Here is an 18616-nt window from a genome sequence, read left to right as displayed (position 1 = left end):
CCCGGGGTGGATCGGGTTCAACTCTGTTCGATGCATGGCTTTGGTTCTGTAACTGAGCTATCACCGCCTGTTGAGCCTGTAACATTTCAAAGATCACCCGTAAACTGATCCCGTCTCCTCCAATGTTTTGTGTATTTTGAGCTGCCGATCGGGCTCTACCACGGATGATATTCTCGGGGTCGGTAGGCAGGTTAGTGTCGATAGCCACATGTGAATTAGCGCCAATCGGGTCCGCAGCCGGAATTCCGATGGGATCAACGGGCGGTACCTCGTCACCGGGCGCTATATTGTTATTTTCACCGTGATGACCAGACTCATTGTCAACATGTAGGGGTGCTGATTGAGAGTTTGACATTTTAAATTTTAACCTGCAATTAGAGGCACTTCAAAGAACAAGTGTAAAGTAGTGTGTGCTATGGAGATTTGTATCAAATAACCACTATTATCCTTAGCCCCACAGTGGGCGCCAAACAGTTTACCCTCAAAATCGGATAACAATTGAATTTGTAAGTGGGTTTAAGGATATGTGGATTAACTTCACACAAAAAGATAAATTAGATTGCAATTGAAATAAATAATGGTAAAGTAAATGCAAACCACACGAATTGAACAGTCTTAGCCTTGGAAGGTTAATCACCCTCGAGCCAGGTACACTTCGATCAGTGTCAGGACACAGAAGAACAAGAGCGTAAAGAGAAATATAATGATGTATTGGCTTTGAATGCGTGTTACAATGTGTTCTATATATTTATCAGACCCCCTTTATATAGTAGAGGAGTCCTACTTTAGGTACAATTCTATAAAGGGTAAAAATCCCTTGATTTGTTGATACCCGGTTCCTTACTGATACACGCCGATATTCCCTCCGCAATATCTGCCCGGTTACAGATATTTCGGTCTTATGTTGGTTATGCTAACAATATTTCTTAGAGCTCGTTCGGGGCTAGGGTCGACTCCGAGGTCTCGGACTCAATATTCTCGAAGGCAGGTATCCTAACCCCGGGATCTAGCCCGGTGTGACTCGGTGCCGATCTTCAGCCTTACATTGTCATGTTCCGAGTCCGTCCTTTCATGTCGTAGGAGAACTCGATCTCGACCGTATACAAAAAGAAAGATAAAATTTGCTATTACAAGACAAGGGTAAGTAGCATAAGTGCATTGACCAGTAATAAGGTAATTTTTCCTTCTTTTTTTTTCCAACACTGCACAATTCAGCAACTTGTCTACTGCGGTGGCTGTAGAAAAGTCATTGTCACGTTGCATAAAGATAAATGATTGAAGCTAATTATGCTAAGTATTTAATATTGCTTCAGGATCATTGAAGCTGACCTTTATAGTAGAATATACTCTAAATCTGAGTATATTCAATGTGCTGTGTTAACAAGCTGGGCAGATGAATTAAATTACCTTTATTTTGAGCATTTAATCACATATAATCAGTACATTCTCGCATCATTTGGGGGCAATTGTTTATATACCATCAATGGTCGAAAGTAATAATCTAATTCTCGCATTATTCTACAGTCGCTACACTCAGATATGAATATACAACTAGCCTTGCTTTTGAAATTGGATAGCACCAGGTGGTTAAACTCAGTTGGGAGTGCTATTTTTGCCCATATACTTGGCCAGTGACTGTTCTGCCAGTGAAGGAGAACAACTGGCTTCAAGGATCGGAGTAAGCCAGTGACTGTTCTGCCAGTGACTGTTCTTTTATCTAATTTTAGTCAATTTGATGGGTAAGCCTGATACTTACCTTCCAAGATAGTTATGATGTGAACCTTAATTATAATTTGGATTTCCTTCTGTGGATGAAGTGAATTTTGGAGCAACAGTATAGGACCATTCAATATTTGTGAAAGAACAACTGCATTCCTTTCCACTTAAAAGAATTGCCTTTTATATTGACTCATTTTATTTCCAATGCTGCCAAATCTATCGATTTATATTTTCATCAATGCTGCCAAATCTGTACTTATATTTTCGTTGATGCTGCCAAATCTATTGGCTCATTTTATTTGTAGAAAATATCCAAAACTAATATTGAGAATCGAAAAAAATTGAGGTATCCACACACAGTTGGAAAGGCAAGTTTTGCTCTAATCCGCGAGGTTTGATGTTTTATCTTAAGTTTTTTAAATATAAACTTGTTAGCTTTACATGGAAAGTTTTCCTATCATTTTTATGTAACTAGCCAAAAAGATGGAAACTTATGATAATCTATCAAGTAAGGACATCTTTGTGGCTACAAGAAAAAGAAAACCTGGTCGAGTATACAAAGCGTCATATGAGGATACAATTAGTAAAATTGTACAAAATTTCTAATTTAAAGTTTGTCGAGATCATTTATTTGTTCTTAATTATTGACTCAGTTTGTAGGCTGAAATAGAGAAAATACAATCAACTCAAGAAAGTGTAATGACCTGGCCGGTAGTTTTGAGTGTTTTAGCCCTGATCCTCTATTTAATGCCCCCTCTATGCTATATTGTGATTATGTGACTTACTGGAGCGTTTGGTTTTGATTTCGGGTGAGTCCCAAAGTAAAACGGGACACATAGTCCCTAAGTTTGAGCTTTAAGTTGAAAGAGTTGACCATAGTTTGACTTTTATGTAGACGACCCCGGAATGAAGTTTTGACGGTTCCAATAGCTCCGTATGGTGATTTTAGACTTAGGAGCATGTCCGGATGTTGATTTGGAGGTCCATAGGTTGTTTCAGCGTGAATTGGCGAAAGTTGGAAAGTTGAAGGTTGAAAAAATTGACCGGGAGTTGACTTTATTGATATCTTGGTCGGATTTGGATTCCGTAAATTGGAATATGTCCGTTATGTCAATTATGACTTGTGTACGAAATTTGAGGCAAATCGGAGTTGTTTTGGTATGAATGAGCATTAGTTTTGGAATTCGGAAGTTCATAAATTTCTTAGGCTTAAATCGATACGCGATTTATGATTCTAGTATTGTTTGATGTGATTTGACACTTTGAGCGTGTTAATACGGTGTTTTAGGACTTGATGGTATATTTGGTTGAGCTCCCGGAGGCCTCAGGTGTAATTCGGACCATGTTCGGCGCTTTTCGGAACATTGAAGATTGCTGAATCTGGTGCTTCTGGTTTCCTTATATACGATCGCGAATAGTAGTTTGGCACTGGGGGAGATTTGCTATACGCGATCGCGAGAAGAGGTCTGCGATCGCGGAAGGTTGGCTTTCAGTGAATCACGAATGCGTGAAGGAGATTGCGTCCACGTAGAAGGAATGGGGGGTTGCAGGTCCACGCGTTTTTGTTCATCACGGTAGCGTGTACTGTCCCGCGATCACGTAGCTTGATAAAGGCAGTGTGTCGCGTTTGCGTTTGGTCTCCGCGTTCGCAGAGAGTTTTTTTGGGCAGCAACATTTTTATGCTTCGCGAACGCGAGGCATTTTCCGCATTCGCGAAGAAGGAATCACCGACACCATAACTTAAATTTCAAAACGAGGGTTCTAGCTCTTATTTCATAATTTGGACTTAGAGAGCTCGGGGTGAGGCGCATTTTCGGGAGATTTTTAGAGAGATTATTGGGATAAGAATTCCTAACTCGGTTTTGGTTAAATTACACGAATCTATTATTGTTTTTATCATCTAATTAGGGATTTGAGTTGGAAATTTGGGGAAAATGGTATAAACTCCTTAAGCTAAAATTTTGGAATTTGAAAGGCGAGCTGAGGTCAGATTTGAGTAATTCTTGTATGGTTGGAATCGTTATCATATGGATGTACAGATTTTATAATTTTTATCGGGGTCCGAGATGCTGGCCCAGGTTGACTTTTTATTTCTTTGCAAAGATCGTGATTTTATCATTCGAATTAGTTTCCTATAGTTTATATTTATGGTATGAAGTTGTTTTGGCTAGATTCGAGCCGTTCAGTGTTGGATAATCGAGGGGAAGGCCTACTAGTGGATTGATTTAGCGTGATTTGAGGTAAGTGACTTGCCTAACTTTGTAGGGGGGGAGGAATTACCTCTTAGGATTTGTGTTGGTTGTGATAATTGTGATATGTGAAAGCCGTGTATGCAAGGTGACGAGTGTGTACATGGGCTAAATGTGAAAATTACCGATTTTAGCTATGTAGATTCCTTTCATGCCATAATTGAGTTACCTTAACATGTTATACTCATCATTTCTAGTCTATTTTCACACGTCTACTTGTCTTATTCTCTTACAAGCTAATTTCCCTACATGTTTAATTAAAGTTCTTGTTTCCTTTATTCCGTATTCAATATTTGATCGTTGAACTCTTTAAATGAATTTGTTAAATCGTGGAATATCTTGTTGTTGAAATTGGTATTGAGATATAAAGGCCGTGATTTACATTGAGGCAAAGTGTTACATTATGAAATACCATCCAGTTGAGTTGTTAATTCCGGTTGTTATTGTTAAAACTCTTGTGTACATTGTGGTTGATCCATGGGCTCTTTACTATGAAAATATTGTATTTGTTTGAATTTTGTGGCAAGTTGTGATATTGGGCACTTGAGGTGCAAATTGTGATACATTATGATATTGATACGCATGCGGTGGTATAAGGTTTTGGGGTTAAAACGCATGCGGTAAGATAAGGTGGTCTTGATACGCGTGGCTAGTAGGGGAACTACTAGAAGTCATGCAGTGTGATAAGGTAGGCTAAAACGCGAGATGCTATTTCGGGAAAATAATTTTCAAAACTAAATGTAAAGGCTCCTGCGGTGATATAAGGAAAGATTGTGATTTATTCTTGTGATTTGAGACTATGAGGCGGTACCTCGATAGTGACTCTTGTTGGCATTTCTCCATTTTTGCACTTGTTTTTGGTTGTTGTTTCCTTAGCATATTATTAATTGTCTTTCTCCGTGTTTCACTAATTATTTTGGTTCCATGTAGCTAACCTTGATATGCTAATTGTTGTTTAAATTTCATTACTGTCATTATTACTTTGCCTTACACTTGTTCAGTCTTTTATTTATTCCAGTAGGGCCTTGACCTGACCTCGTAACTACTCTACCGAGGTTAGGCTTAACACTTACTGGGTACTGTTGTGGTGTACTCATGCTACGCTTCTGCACATCTTTTTGTGCAGATCCATGTACCTCCTACCAGTCCAGACATCAGTGATTTGAGTCCGAGCGTGGAGATTTCAAGGTATACCTGCCAGCGTCCGCAGGCTTCGGAGTCCCCTTCTGACTTTATTTCCTTATTTGATTTCCCTTTTATAGACATTGATATGTAGGATTATCCAGTACTATTACTTAGAGCTTGTGACTTATATTTCGCCGGGTTTTCGGCAATTATGTATATACTGAATTGTGGAGATTTCATTTATACTAGTTGTTGGATTTTGAGACTTTAATTGTTATTTCAGTTATATTCTGCATGTTGTTAGGCTTACCTAATCTTAGAGACTAGGTGCCGTCACGACATTCTACGAAGGAAAATTGAGATCGTGACAAGTTGGTATCAGAGCTTTAGGTTCATAGGTATTATGAGTCACAAGCAAGTTTAGTAGAGTCTCGCGCATCGGTACGGAGACGTTAGTGCTTATCTTCGGGAGGCTATGGAAATGTTAGGAAAAGTTTCACTTCTTTGATTCCTTATCGTGCGAATTTGTTGACTTCGAAATTCTAAATCTCTGTCTTTCTATTCTCTCACTGATGAGGAGGACACGCACAATAGGATCTGATGATCAGACACACGCGCCCCCTACTAGAGCCGTGAGAGTCTGGGTTAGAGGCCGAGGACGGGCATATGGTGTAGCCAGAGCACTTGCCCGAGCTGCTATAGAGGATCCACCAATAGCTCAAGTTGAAAAGTAGGCACCTGAGATGCCTGTTACTACCCCTGCACTTCGGGAGACTCTCGCCCAGTTTCTGCGTATGTTCGGCACTTTGACTCAGACGGGGTTGATTCTACTTGCTCCTACCACATCTCAGGCCGGGGAGGAGCATAGACTCCCGCCGCCCGCACCCCAGAGAAGCGGGTCCAGGTTGACTAGGTCCCAAAGGTCATACCAGTGCAGCCGGTCCCCCCAGTTCATCCCGATGTTAGGGAAGCAACTTCCGAGGGGGAGCAGCTCAGGCTCGAGAGGTACAAGAAATACCACCCTCCTACTTTCAGCGGTTTGGCTTTAGAGGATGCCCAAGGTTTTCTTGAAAAGTGCCACCGTATCCTCCGTACTATGGGTATTGTGGAGTCGAGTTGGGTTGCTTTCACTACGTTCCAGCTTAATGGAGCGGCTTATCAATGGTGGCGGGCGTATGAGTTGGGTAGCCCGGCCGAGGCAACTTCATTCACCTGGGATCAGTTCTTAGAGATATTTATGAGAGAGTGTGCAGTGCTTGAGCAGTTGCGCCAGGGTTCTATGACCGTATCAGAGTATGCAGTCCAGTTCAATGATTTGTCCAGGCATGCACCAACCTTGGTTGCTACTGCCAGAGAGTGAGTTCGTCGATTTATCGAGGGGCTCAGCCCTGGTATCAGATTCAGCATGGCCCGAGAGTTGGAGATGAACATCTCATACCAGTAAGTAGTGGAGATCGCTATGAGATTGGAGGGTATGTGGTCTGTAGAGAAAGAGGATAGGGAGGCCAAGAGGCCTCGAGATCCTGGCACATACAGTGGTGCCCTTGCCCCAGTTGCAGCCCTTCATGGTAGGAGCTATGTGAGTCGCCCTGTTCATTCAGCACTTCCAGCTTCCTGCGGTATTCCAGCCACTCCCAGGCCCCAGGTTACCCATTATGCACCACCACTGTCTAGTGCATCTCCTACACGGGGTGCTTTCAACGGTCAGCCCAGCCGACCAGGACCGAACCAGTCCCAGCAGCCATGTCCTCCGAGAGCTTATTTTGAGTGTGGTGACACTCGACATATGGTGAGGGATTGTCCAAGACTCAGGAGAGGTGCACCTCCACAGACTACTCAGATCCCACGTATTCTACAGGGCCCTCAGGTTTCTCAGGCCGTGGTTACCGCACCAGTTGCTACTCCACCTGCACACGACACAACTGGCACCCAGTGCCTGTAACTTACACCAAGCGAACCACTTGACCATATCTACCCATTCATGATTATTTCAAGGTTTGAAGTATCACTTAAACATTTGAAATATCGTCTTGAATCGTTTGGTAAAAGTCTTTATTTTAACTCAAAACATAAGTAGGCCTTTGGCTAAGATACATAAGTGCGGAATGAACATAAGAGTTTAAGAAAATATATATTAATATCATCTGAATGACTAGACCTCCCCACAATGTCACTAGAACCTCTATGGACATAAATGGACATAATAAAATCACTAGATATAAGCCCACCAATAAAATAACGAGCTTACCAAGTATAGTAGAGAATGCAAAAAACGTCTAGCTTGTGATGTCAACTCCAATTCCACGATATCTGAAATATCAAATAAGTTGCCCCACGTAGGAGGCTGAGCACAATTTCATAGAAATCGTACCCCGTTAGTATCATTGACTCCTTCCGATAAGGTTGGAACGATACTTCAGGGATACGTAAAATACATGAAGTAAAATAAGTATGACAATTCATAAAATGAATAACGAAAAGAAATAAACATTAAATGCATTTCAGTAAACTCTAAACATTTCAATAGTCTATAAATCTTTCAATAGGCTGTAAATCTTTCAATAGGCTATAAATCTTTCAATAGTCTACAAAACTTTAAATAGGGAGTTCCAATAGTTATAATAACAACGATAATTGATGTCTATATGTTGACAATCCCCTGATCAACCTGGGCGTCTCTCCCGAAGGATATTGATGATAGTAACTATCGCCTGGTCACGAGGCCGCCTCACCCATTACTATGGGATTTTGACGATAGTGCTACCACAGTAAGGTGTCTCATTAGACAATATATGGTACACAATGAAACGTGTGTTCTGTAGCGATAATAATTATGGTCCTCCCAAATAATATTTTCTTTAAATTGTATGACCCATAGGTCCTATAAATATTTTCGATAATTGGCTCCCAAGGCCCATAGTTCAATTATATATGTTGATAAGGTTCCTTTGACTTCGATAAAATGATAACCTTTTTCAAAATATCTCGATAAATTATAAAATCACAAGATAATGAGTTTCAATATTTGCGATAATCACCTGATCCAAGTCAAGTAGAAAAATATGATTTAAAGTGTCATCATTCAATAAAAGACAATAAATGACCAACAATACAATTTATGCATGTACGATACTATAAGATAGCATAGAGTATATCATAATGTTAAAAACATGGACGGTAAGGTTCGATCGCTCCAACAAACCAAACTAACATTTAAAGAAACTTCAGCAAGTATTAGAATTCATGGAATTCATCAAATAATCCTTAGGAGAAGGCACATCTTAACTTACCTCATCTTAGCTTTCCAAATTACTCTAAACTTACCCAACAAACTCAACTCGTTCAACGATATCAATCTATATCAATCTATAACATTTTCGGGCTCATAATCGGCATCAAGCCATCTAATATCCTTATTTTCGATTACTCCGACAATTTAATTAACTCCAAAATATCATTTTAAAGCGAGTATCAACTTTAAGAGATTATTAGAATCATTATTTAACTCAATCCTTATCGCTAGTTACTATTCATATTCCCCTTCCTTAGCTCTTTAATGTCAAGAACACCCATTTTGGGGTTATTTTAATATCAAGTTTCCATCACCTTTTTCATACTCAAATATACTCAATAACATCATTTGAACTTCATAATTGAAGAGGGAGCGGTAGAATTACCTTGTAGTAGAAAAATCTAGCTTTTCCCCTTTTTCATGTTCTTGAATAATTTCTTTACAAATCTAGAATTTCAATGAGTTGGGTGTTAATACTTATATTAAATGAATGAAATCTACTCAAAATAACCATTTAGTACTCACCTAGAACTTCAATAAATGTGCCGCTATTGCATACCAGATGAGCTGATACGCTGCTCTTTCTTCTCTAAACAAGAATGGCCCAAAGAAGAATCTTGACTCCACTTTACAAAATTGAATGGTCTGCGTCCGTCGTCCAGTGGGTATAGTTTTGAGCTTAAGAGCTCACTTGCAGTGCTCTATTCCACCATCCTTTTGGATCTGATTTCCCTTTTCAGATTATGTGTTACATGTTATTATCTTGATAGCTAAGTGAGGCTTAGTGTTCACACTAAACAGATTAAATATGCCAATTTCTTAAATATCAATTATGTGGGCACCTTAGTGGGCTTGACCATAAATTCCCACGTGTAAAGTTCAAGACTTCAATCTATTTTAGGGGCTTCACAGTGAGTTGGCAACATTTATGCTGGAATGTATTTTATAATACAATGACTAAATAAGACTGCACAATTGAAGCAGTATTTACTCCAACTCTCACGTTTTGATTCATTTGTCCATTTAACTATTTCAAATCATGTCTAATCAATACCATAAATATATTTACATATTTTCATGTTGACACAACTCTCGTGTGAGTCAGGGTACACCAAAAAATATCACTAAAGTTATAATTGGCCCGAATAAACATCCAAAATTTATGGGGCTATACAACAAACAGCCAGGAGTGGAGGTCGGGCAGGTAGATGTCACCTTAGAGGGGGAGGCCATGCCAGATATTATGCTCTTCCTGCTAGGACAGAGGCGGTTGCATCCGACTTAGTTATCACAGGTATTGTTCCGGTTTGTCATAGAGATGCATCAGTCTTATTTGATCCAGGCTCCACTTATTCCTATGTATCATCTTATTTTGCACCGTATTTGGGTATGTCCCGTGATTCTTTGAGTTCCCTTGTCTATGTGTCCATGCATGTGGGGGATTCCATTATTGTTGACCGTGTGTATCGGTCATGTTTAGTTGTTCTTGGTGGTTTTGAGACCAGAGCCAATCTATTGTTGCTCAATATGATAGATTTTGAAGTTATTTTGGGCATGGACTGGTTGTCGCCCTATCATGCTAGCCTTGATTGTCACACCAAGACGGCGACGTTGGCTATGCTAGAGTGGAGAGGTACTTTATATTATGTTCCTAGCTAGATGGTGTATTTCCTTAAGGCACATCGGATGGTTGGAAAGGGATGTGATGCATATCTAGCATATGTGAGGGATGTCAATGTTGATACTCCTACCATTGAGTCAGTTCCGGTAGTGAGGGATTATCCAGATGTATTTCAGGCGAATCTTTCGGGCATACCGCCCGACAAGAATATCGATTTTGGTATTGATTTGTTACCGGGCACTCAGCCCGTTTTTATTCCACCATATCATATGGCTCCAGCAGAGTTGAAGGAGTAAAAGGAGCAATTGCAGGAGTTGCTTTATAAGGGTTTCATTCAGCCCAGTGTATCACATTGGGGTGCTCCAGTCTTGTTTGTAAAGAAGAAGGAAGGTTCTATGTATATGTGTATTGATTATCGCCAGTTGAACAAGGTTACAGTGAAGAAAAGGTATCCATTGCAATGCATTGATGACATATTTGATCAGCTAAAGGGTGTTAGAGCGTTCTCAAAGATTGACTCGCATTCAAGCTATCATCAGTTGAAGATTCGGGAGCCAGATATCCCGAAGACTACCTTTAGGACTCGGTATGGTCATTACGAGTTCCTTGTGATGTCATTTGGGTTGACCAACGCCCCAGCAGCATTCATGCACTTGATGAACAGTGTATTCCAGCCCTATCTTGACTCATTCGTCATTGTGTTTATTGACGATATCTTGGTGTACTCCCGGAACTGGGAGGATCATGAGCAGCACCTGAGAACCGTGCTCCAGACATTGAGAGAAAAGAAGTTGTATGCAAAATTTTCAAAGTCTGAATTCTAGCTTGATTTGGTGGCATTTTTGGGTCATGTAGTGTCCAGTAAGGGGATTAAGGTAGATCCGAAGAGGATTAAAGCAATGCAGAGTTGGCCCAGACAGTCTTCAGCTACGGAGATCCAGAGTTTTCTTGGTTTGGCAGGGTATTACCGTCGATTCGTAGAGGGTTTCTCATCTATTGCTGCACCTATGACCAGATTGACCTAGAAGGTTACTCCGTTCAGGTGGACCAAGGAGTGTGAGGAGAGATTACAAAAGCTCAAGACAGATTTGAGTACAGCCCCAGTGTTGGTATTGCCTACGGGTTCGGGGTCTTATATTATGTACTGTGATGCGTCGCGTATTGGTCTCGGCGTGGTGTTGATATAGGATGCTAGGGTGATTGCCTACATGTCTAGATAACTAAAGGTACATGAGAAGAACTATCCTGTCCACGACCTTGAGTTTGCAGCTATTGTTCATGCCTTAAGGATTTGGCGGCACTATTTGTACGGTGTCTCTTGTGAGGTCTATACCGACCACCGGAGTCTGCAGCATATGTTCAAACAAAAGGATCTTAACTTGCTACAACGGGGATGGGTAGAGTTGCTTAAGGACTATGATATCACCATTCTATATTATCCCGGAAAGGCCAGTGGTGGCTGATGCCTTGAGTCACAAGGCAGAGAGCTTGGTCAGTTTAGCATATCTACCGGCAGCGGAGAGGCCATTAGCATTGGATGTTCAGGCCTTGGCCAACTAGTTTGTTAGATTGGTTGTTTCGGAGCCGAGTCGAGTTTTGGCTTGTGTGGTTTCTTGGTCTTCTCTTTACGATCGTATCAGAGAGCGTCAGTATGATGACCCTCATTTGTGATGCCAAGGAGGTCACTATTGGGGATGACGGTGTCTTACGGATGCAGGGCATGCTATGTGTGCCCAATGTAGATGGTTTGCATGAGCTGATTCTTCAGGAGGCCTATAGTTTGCGGTACTCCATTCATCCGGGTGCCGCCAAGATGTATCAGGACTTGAGGTAACACTATTGGTGAAGGAGAATGAAGAAGGACATAGTGGAATATGTAGCTCGGTACCTAAACTGTCAACAGGTGAAGTGTGAGCATCATCGGCCAGGTGGATTGCTTCAGAGGTTAGAGATTCTAGAGTGGAAATGGGAGCGGGTTACTATGGATTTTGTTGTTGGGCTCCCACAGACTCAGAGGAAGTTCGATGCAGTATGGGTGATTGTGGATAGGTTGACCAAGTCGGCTCATTTCATTCCGGTGGTGATTGTGGATAGATTGTCAAACTTCATGGCGTGCCGATATCCATCATCTCTAACCGGGGTATGCAGTTTATATCGCGGTTCTAGAGGGCCGTACAACGTGAGCTAGGCACGCGAGTGGATTTGAGTACAACATTTCACCCTCAGACGGACAGAGAGTCCGAATGCACTATTCAGATATTGGAGGATATGCTCCGTGCGTGTGTGATGGAGTTTGGGGGTTCTTGGGATCAGCTCTTGCCGCTTGCGGAGTTTGTCTACAACAATAAATAACAGTCAAGCATTCAGATGGCTCCGTATGAGGCTTTGTATGGTAAGTGGTGTCGGTCTCTGGTGGGTTGGTTTGAGCCGGGCGAGGCTAGGCTATTGGGTACAGACTTGGTTTAGGATGCTTCAGAAAAGGCTAAATTGATTCAAGATCGACTTCGTAAAACCCAATCTAGACAGAAGAGTTATGCGGATCGGAAGGTTCGTGACGTTGCATTTATGGTTGGGAAGCGGGTCTTGCTCCGGAATTCTCCCATGAAGGGTGTTATGAGGTTCAGGAAGAAGGGCAAGCCGAGCCCTAGGTATATCAGACCTTTTGAGATTCTTAAGAGGATTGGAGAGGTGGCCTGCAAGCTTGCACTACCACCAAGTCTAGCTGCAGTTCATCCCGCATTCCATGTTTTTATGATTCGGAAGTATCACGGTGATCCGTCTCATGTGTTGGAGTTCAGCTAGTCCAGTTGGAAAAGGATTTGTCTTATGTTGAGGAGCCGACGGCCATTTTGGACATGTAGGTTCGAAAGTTGAGGTCGAAGAACATTGCTTCAGTGAAGGGGTCAACCAGTCGAGGAGGCGAGTTGGGAGATCGAGCATGATATGCGTAGCCGTTATCCTCATCTTTTCACCACTACAAGTATGTCTCTATACTCGTTCGAGGACGAACGTTTGTTTTAAGAGGGGGAGGATGTAACGACCCGGCAGATTATTTTGAGTGTTTTAGCCCCGATCCCCTATTTATTGCCTCCTCTATGATATATTGTGATTATGTGACTTGCCGGGGTGTTTTGGTTTCGGGTGAGTTCCGGAGTGAAATGAGACACATAGTCCCTAAGTTGGAGTTTTAAGTTGAAAGAGTTGACCGTAATTTGACTTTTGTGTAGACGACTCCAAAATGGAGTTTTGACGGTTCCAATAGCTCCGTATGGTGATTTTAGACTTAGTAGCATGTCCGGATGTTGATTTGGAGGTCCGTAGGTCGTTTCGGCGTGAATTGGCAAAAGTTGGAAAGTTGAAGGTTTGAAAGGTTGGAAAATTTGACCGGTAGTTGACTTTATTGATACCAGGGCCGTATTTAGATTCCGGAAGTTGGAATAGGTCCTTCATGTCAATTATGACTTGTGTGCAAAATTTGAGGCCAATCAGAGTTGTTTTGGTATGAATCGACATTAATTTGGGAATTCGGAAGTTCATAAGTTCCTTAAGCTTGAATCGATGTACGATTCATGATTCTAATGTTGTTTGATATAATTTGACACTTCGAGCATGTTCGTATGGTGTAATAGGACATGTAGGTATGTTTGATTGAGGTCCCAGGGGCCTCAGGTGTAATTCAAACCATGTTCGGCGCTTTTCGAAACATTGAAGATTGCTGAATCTGGTGCTTCTGGTTTCCTTATACGCGATCATGAGTGGATTAACGCGATCGCAAAGAGTAGTTTGGCACTGCGGGAAATTTACTCTATGCGATCGCGAGAAGAGGTCCGCGATCACGGATAACTGGCTTTCAGTGAATCGCGAACGCGCGAAGGAGGTTGTGTCCGCGTAGAAGGAATAGGGGGCTGCAGGTCCACGCATTTTTGTTCATCGCGGTCGCGTGGTGTGTTCCGCGATCACGTAGCTTGATGAAGTAGTGTGTCACATTCGCGTTTGGTCTTCCACGTTCGTGGAGTGTTATTTGGGGCAGCAACATTTTTTTGCTTCGCGAACTCGAGGCATTTTCCGCGTTCGCGAAGAAGGAATCACTGACAGCAGAGCTTAAATTTCAAAACGAGGGTTCTATCTCTTATTTCATAATTTGGACTTAGAGAGCTCATTGTGAGGCGAATTTTCGGGAGATTTTCAGAGAGATTAATAGGGTAAGAATTTCTAACTCGGTTTTGGTTAAATTACACGAATCTATTGTCATTTTTATCATCTAATTAGGGATTTGTGTTGGAAATTTGGGGAAAAATAGTAGAAACTCCTTCGACTAAAATTTGGGGATTTGAAAGGCGATTTGAGGTCGGATTTGAGTAATTCTTGTATGGTTGAACTCGTTATCCAATGGGTGTTCGGATTTTATAATTTTTGTTGGGTTCCGAGATGCGAGCCCAGATTGACTTTTTGAGTTAACTTTTTATTTCTTAGCAAAGATCGTAATTTTATTGTTCGAATTAGTTTTCTATATTTTATATTTATGGTATGAAGTTGTTTTGGCTAGATTCTAGCTGTTCGATGTTGGATAATCGAGGGAAAGGCCTACTAGTGGATTGATTTAGCGTGATTTGAGGTAAGTGACTTGCCTGACCTTGTGTGGGGGAATTACCTTTTAGAATTTGTGTTGGTTGTGATAATTGTGATATGTGAAAGCCGTGTACGCAAGGTGACGAGTGTGTACATGGGCTAAATATGGAAATTACTAGTTTTAGCTATGTATATTCCTTTCATACCGTAATTGAGTTACCTTAACATGTTATAGTCATCATTTCTAGTCTATTTTCACATGTCTACTTGTCTTATTCTCTTATATGCTAATTGCCCTACATGTTTAATTGAAGTTCTTGTTTCCTTTATTCCGTATTCAATATTTGATCGTTGAACTCTTTACTTGAAGTTGTTAAATCGTGGAATATCTTGTTGTTGAAATTGGTATTGAGATATAAAGGCCATGATTCACATTGAGGCAAAGTGTTAAGTTGTGAAATACCATTCTATTGAGTTGTTCATTCCGGTTGTTATTGTTGAGACTCTTGTGTACATTGTGGTTAAGCCATGGGCTCTTTACTGCGAAACTACTATATTTGTTTGGTTTCTCTTGCAAGTTGTGATATTGGACACTTGAGGTGCGAATTGTGATATATTGTGATATTGATATGCATGCGGTGGTATAAGATTTTGGGGTTGAAACACATACGGTGAGATAACGTGGACTTGATATGCGTGGCTAGTAGGGGAACTACTAGAAGTCATGCGGTGTGATAAGGTGAGCTAAAATGCGGGATGCTATTTCATGAAAATAATTTTCAAAACTAAATGTAAAGGCTCCCGCGGTGATATAAGAAAAGATTGTAATTTATTATTGTGATTTGAGGTTACGATGCAGTACCTCGGTAGTGACTCTTGTTGGCATTTCTCCATTTTTGCACTTGTCTTTGATTGTTGTTTCCTTAGCATATTATTAATTGTCTTTCTCCATGTTTCACTAATTGTTTTGGTTCCGTGTAGCTAACCTTGATATGCTAATTGTTGTTTCAATTTCGTTATTGTCATTATTACTCTGCCTTACACTTGTTCAGTCTTTTATTTATTCCAGTAGGTCCTTGACCTGATCTCATCACTACTCTACCGAGGTTAGGCTTGGCACTTAGTGGGTACCATTATGGTTTACTCATGCTATACTTCTATACATCTTTTTTGTGCAGATCCAGGTACCTCCTACCAGTCCAGGCATTAGTGATTTGAGTACGAGCATGGAGACTTCAAGGTATACCTTCCATCATCCGTAGGCCTCGACTTCCCCTTCTGCCTTGATTTCCTTATTTGATTACCCTTTTATAGACATTGATGTATAGTATTATCCAGTACTATTACTTAGAACTTGTGACTTATATTTCGCTAGGTTTTGGGCAACTATGTATATACTGAGTTATGGAGATTTCCTTTATGTAAGGCCCCATATATTTTGCCTAAAAACCTGGGGTTTCGTGGTGCCAAAGTAGGCTTTTGTGTTGATGATTGTAGAGATTCTTTGTGACGAGCGCGGTACGGACTCTTTAGGTTGAACAGTGCACTGGGGGATTAAAGGAAGAGTTTTGGCAGAAGAAGACATTTCTGCGGCTCACTATGCGGCCGCAAAATCACTCTACGGGCCGCAGAATGGCCGCAGAGTGAAGCAGGAAACTGGGTAAGTTTGGATGGCATTGTGCGGTCAATTATGCGGTCGCAAAAACATTTCGCGGGCCGCACATCGACCGCAGAACCAGCATGAAGATTTTTCCAGAGGGAGGTTCTACGGCGCATTATGCGACCGTAGAACAGGTCTGCAGACTACATAATGGCCGCAAAGTGGGACAAGAGTGTGCAGTTCCGGGGTCCATTTTGCGGCCCATTTCACGGACCGCAGAAGCATTATGCGGTCGCATATGCGATAGCAGATATGTGACGGGGCTCCTTTTTCTAATTTTTTTTCCCGACCCTATTTCGATATATTAGAGTAATAGACCACTTCTAAAGCAAAAACATACATTCTAGAGAGAGGGAGTGCCAAGGAGTGGGGGGGGGGGAGTTCCTAAGCCCATCATCCATCAATTATTGCTCAAAGTTGAAGAAATTGTAATACGAAATCACTAGGTCTTGATCCTAGAGGTAAGTTTCTACTCCATAGCCCTCAATTTTGTGATTCTAATTGATAATAGGCAATTAGTAAGACAATTCTTGGGTATGAGAGTTGTTTATTTTCACATGCATGTACTATCAAGGGTTGGGGGAAGAATATTGAGCTAAATTGGGTAGACTTTGGGTAGTGTGGGTGAAAGAATCCACCATGGGAGGACCTTGAAATTATAATACCCACCTAGTGTTTGATAAAATGCTCAAATGAGCTGAAACCATAAACTCTCTCCAAATTTGTGTTCAATTGTTCTATATTTCCAAATAGATCGAAGAAGCTAAGAATTCCAGAACATTGTAGTAATTTAAAAAGGCTCGAGGCAAGGTATGTTGGCTAAATCCTTCTCTTAGAATTGAACCCCGCAATGTCCTTGTAAGTCTTGTGATGCCCTTCATAAATTAAATTTTTGTCAAATAAGCCTTGTGTCGAAATAATTATGTGTTCAATATGCATTCCAAAGATTCTTGCTATAATAAGTTAATGTTTGAGGAAGTGGTTTAAGTATGGGCTGTGTGTTACTATGTTATGATTTGAAAGCGTGAATTCTTATAAAAGCTACCATGTCAATTGTGTAAGAAGTCATATGTGCCTAAGACCCTAATTTGCTCAAGTATGTGATTAAAGTCTTAATTTGAAAGGCCTTGTTGTCGATTATTCATGATAATGATTGTAAATGAAATAGTGAGCTGAATTATGAAGTACGACCAAGAATGATATTGCGTTATGGACAATGATGTCAATAAAATGAATGACATGTAAACGAATATGAATTGAGAGGTAAATACTTTTAATAACAAATGATTTTGGAGTATCGATTAGCCACCGAGGAAGAGTAGGTCGGAACAACCTAACCCCGAAACTACACGTGCCGGTGTAGGAGTGATTGAGGGGTAAATCCCCGTGTTAATATGATGAGACTGTTTTTCCTTATGTGGGATGAAATTGGTGTGTTGAGATGTTTTACCCTTAATTGGGATGATATTATTGCTAGCTAGATATGATGTAATGTCGACCCACACGGCATTGTGGTGAGACGGCTTAGCCGATCGGGCTGAGATCGGACGCCATGCCGCGCATATGGTGGTATTATGAGTGTATGTCTCAGGGTGAGACGGCTTAGCCGGTCGGGCTGATATCAGACTCTGTGCTAAAACATGGTGGTATATCGGTGCTAAAGTTATCCTAACTTAAATTACCGAAATCTACTTGAAATTTACGTTTCCCCTAATGTGTCACTTTGATACCGTTTGAGTCCCTTATTGATATCATGTTTTATTCTCCGTTTACTGTTGCTCGTTCTATTGAGAGGGTGTTTAGTTTTACATACTAGTACTATTCCATTTGTACTAACGTCCCTTTTGCCGGGGGCGCTGCATCTTTAATAGATGCAAGTGGTTCCATAGCAGGTGGTATTGATCAGTCATAGCAGCACACCCTCTCCTCAGCTGATTTGGTGAGCCCCACTTCATTTTGAGGTCTTGTATCTTCTATCCTTTGTACATAGCATTTTGAGGTATAGCCAGGGCCTTGTTGCCAACACTGTCATAACACTCTTCTGTTCCTGTTAGAGGCTCCGTAGACATAGTGTGGATTGTATATGTTTTTGGGAAAGTTAACTAAAAATGTTGTAATGGTATCATTTGTTCCTCTTTAACTATGATTGTACAACGTACTGTTTTGAAGACTTGTTAATGATGTAACTAATGGAAATGAACCGGTGTTGTTCACATGAATTCTTATTGACTTATTAATGAAATGTATTCTTCTATTTATTTGTGGGTTAATTGGGTTGACGGCACTATTCAGGCTTGCTCAACTGAGGTAACTCTATTGAGCGTCGATCGTGCTCCCCGAGGTCGGGGCATGACAAACTTGGTATCGAAGCCTAAGGTTTT

At 41.0% G+C, this 18616-nt stretch overlaps 1 long non-coding RNA gene across 2 annotated transcripts in view; it reads right to left on the bottom strand.

Moving 5' to 3' along the window:
- LOC107801858 (uncharacterized) overlaps positions 1-9193 on the bottom strand; it is a 34078-nt gene extending 24885 nt beyond the window's left edge. Inside the window, exons 1-3 of one of the 2 annotated variants that reach the window (XR_012704486.1) lie at positions 8911-9193; positions 8771-8832; positions 7342-7403 (exon numbers count right to left, since the gene is read on the bottom strand). This is a non-coding gene — a long non-coding RNA (uncharacterized LOC107801858). The remainder of the gene's footprint in view (positions 1-7341; positions 7404-8770; positions 8833-8910) is intronic. The other variant, XR_012704485.1, reaches the window with a different exon arrangement.
- Positions 9194-18616: the final 9423 nt, after the last annotated feature.

The sequence above is a fragment of the Nicotiana tabacum genome, chromosome 21 (assembly GCF_000715075.1).
Source record: "Nicotiana tabacum cultivar K326 chromosome 21, ASM71507v2, whole genome shotgun sequence".
NCBI lineage: Eukaryota > Viridiplantae > Streptophyta > Magnoliopsida > Solanales > Solanaceae > Nicotiana > Nicotiana tabacum.
Note: the sequence above shows the minus strand (reverse complement) of the source record. Positions and strands in the feature narration are given on the sequence as shown.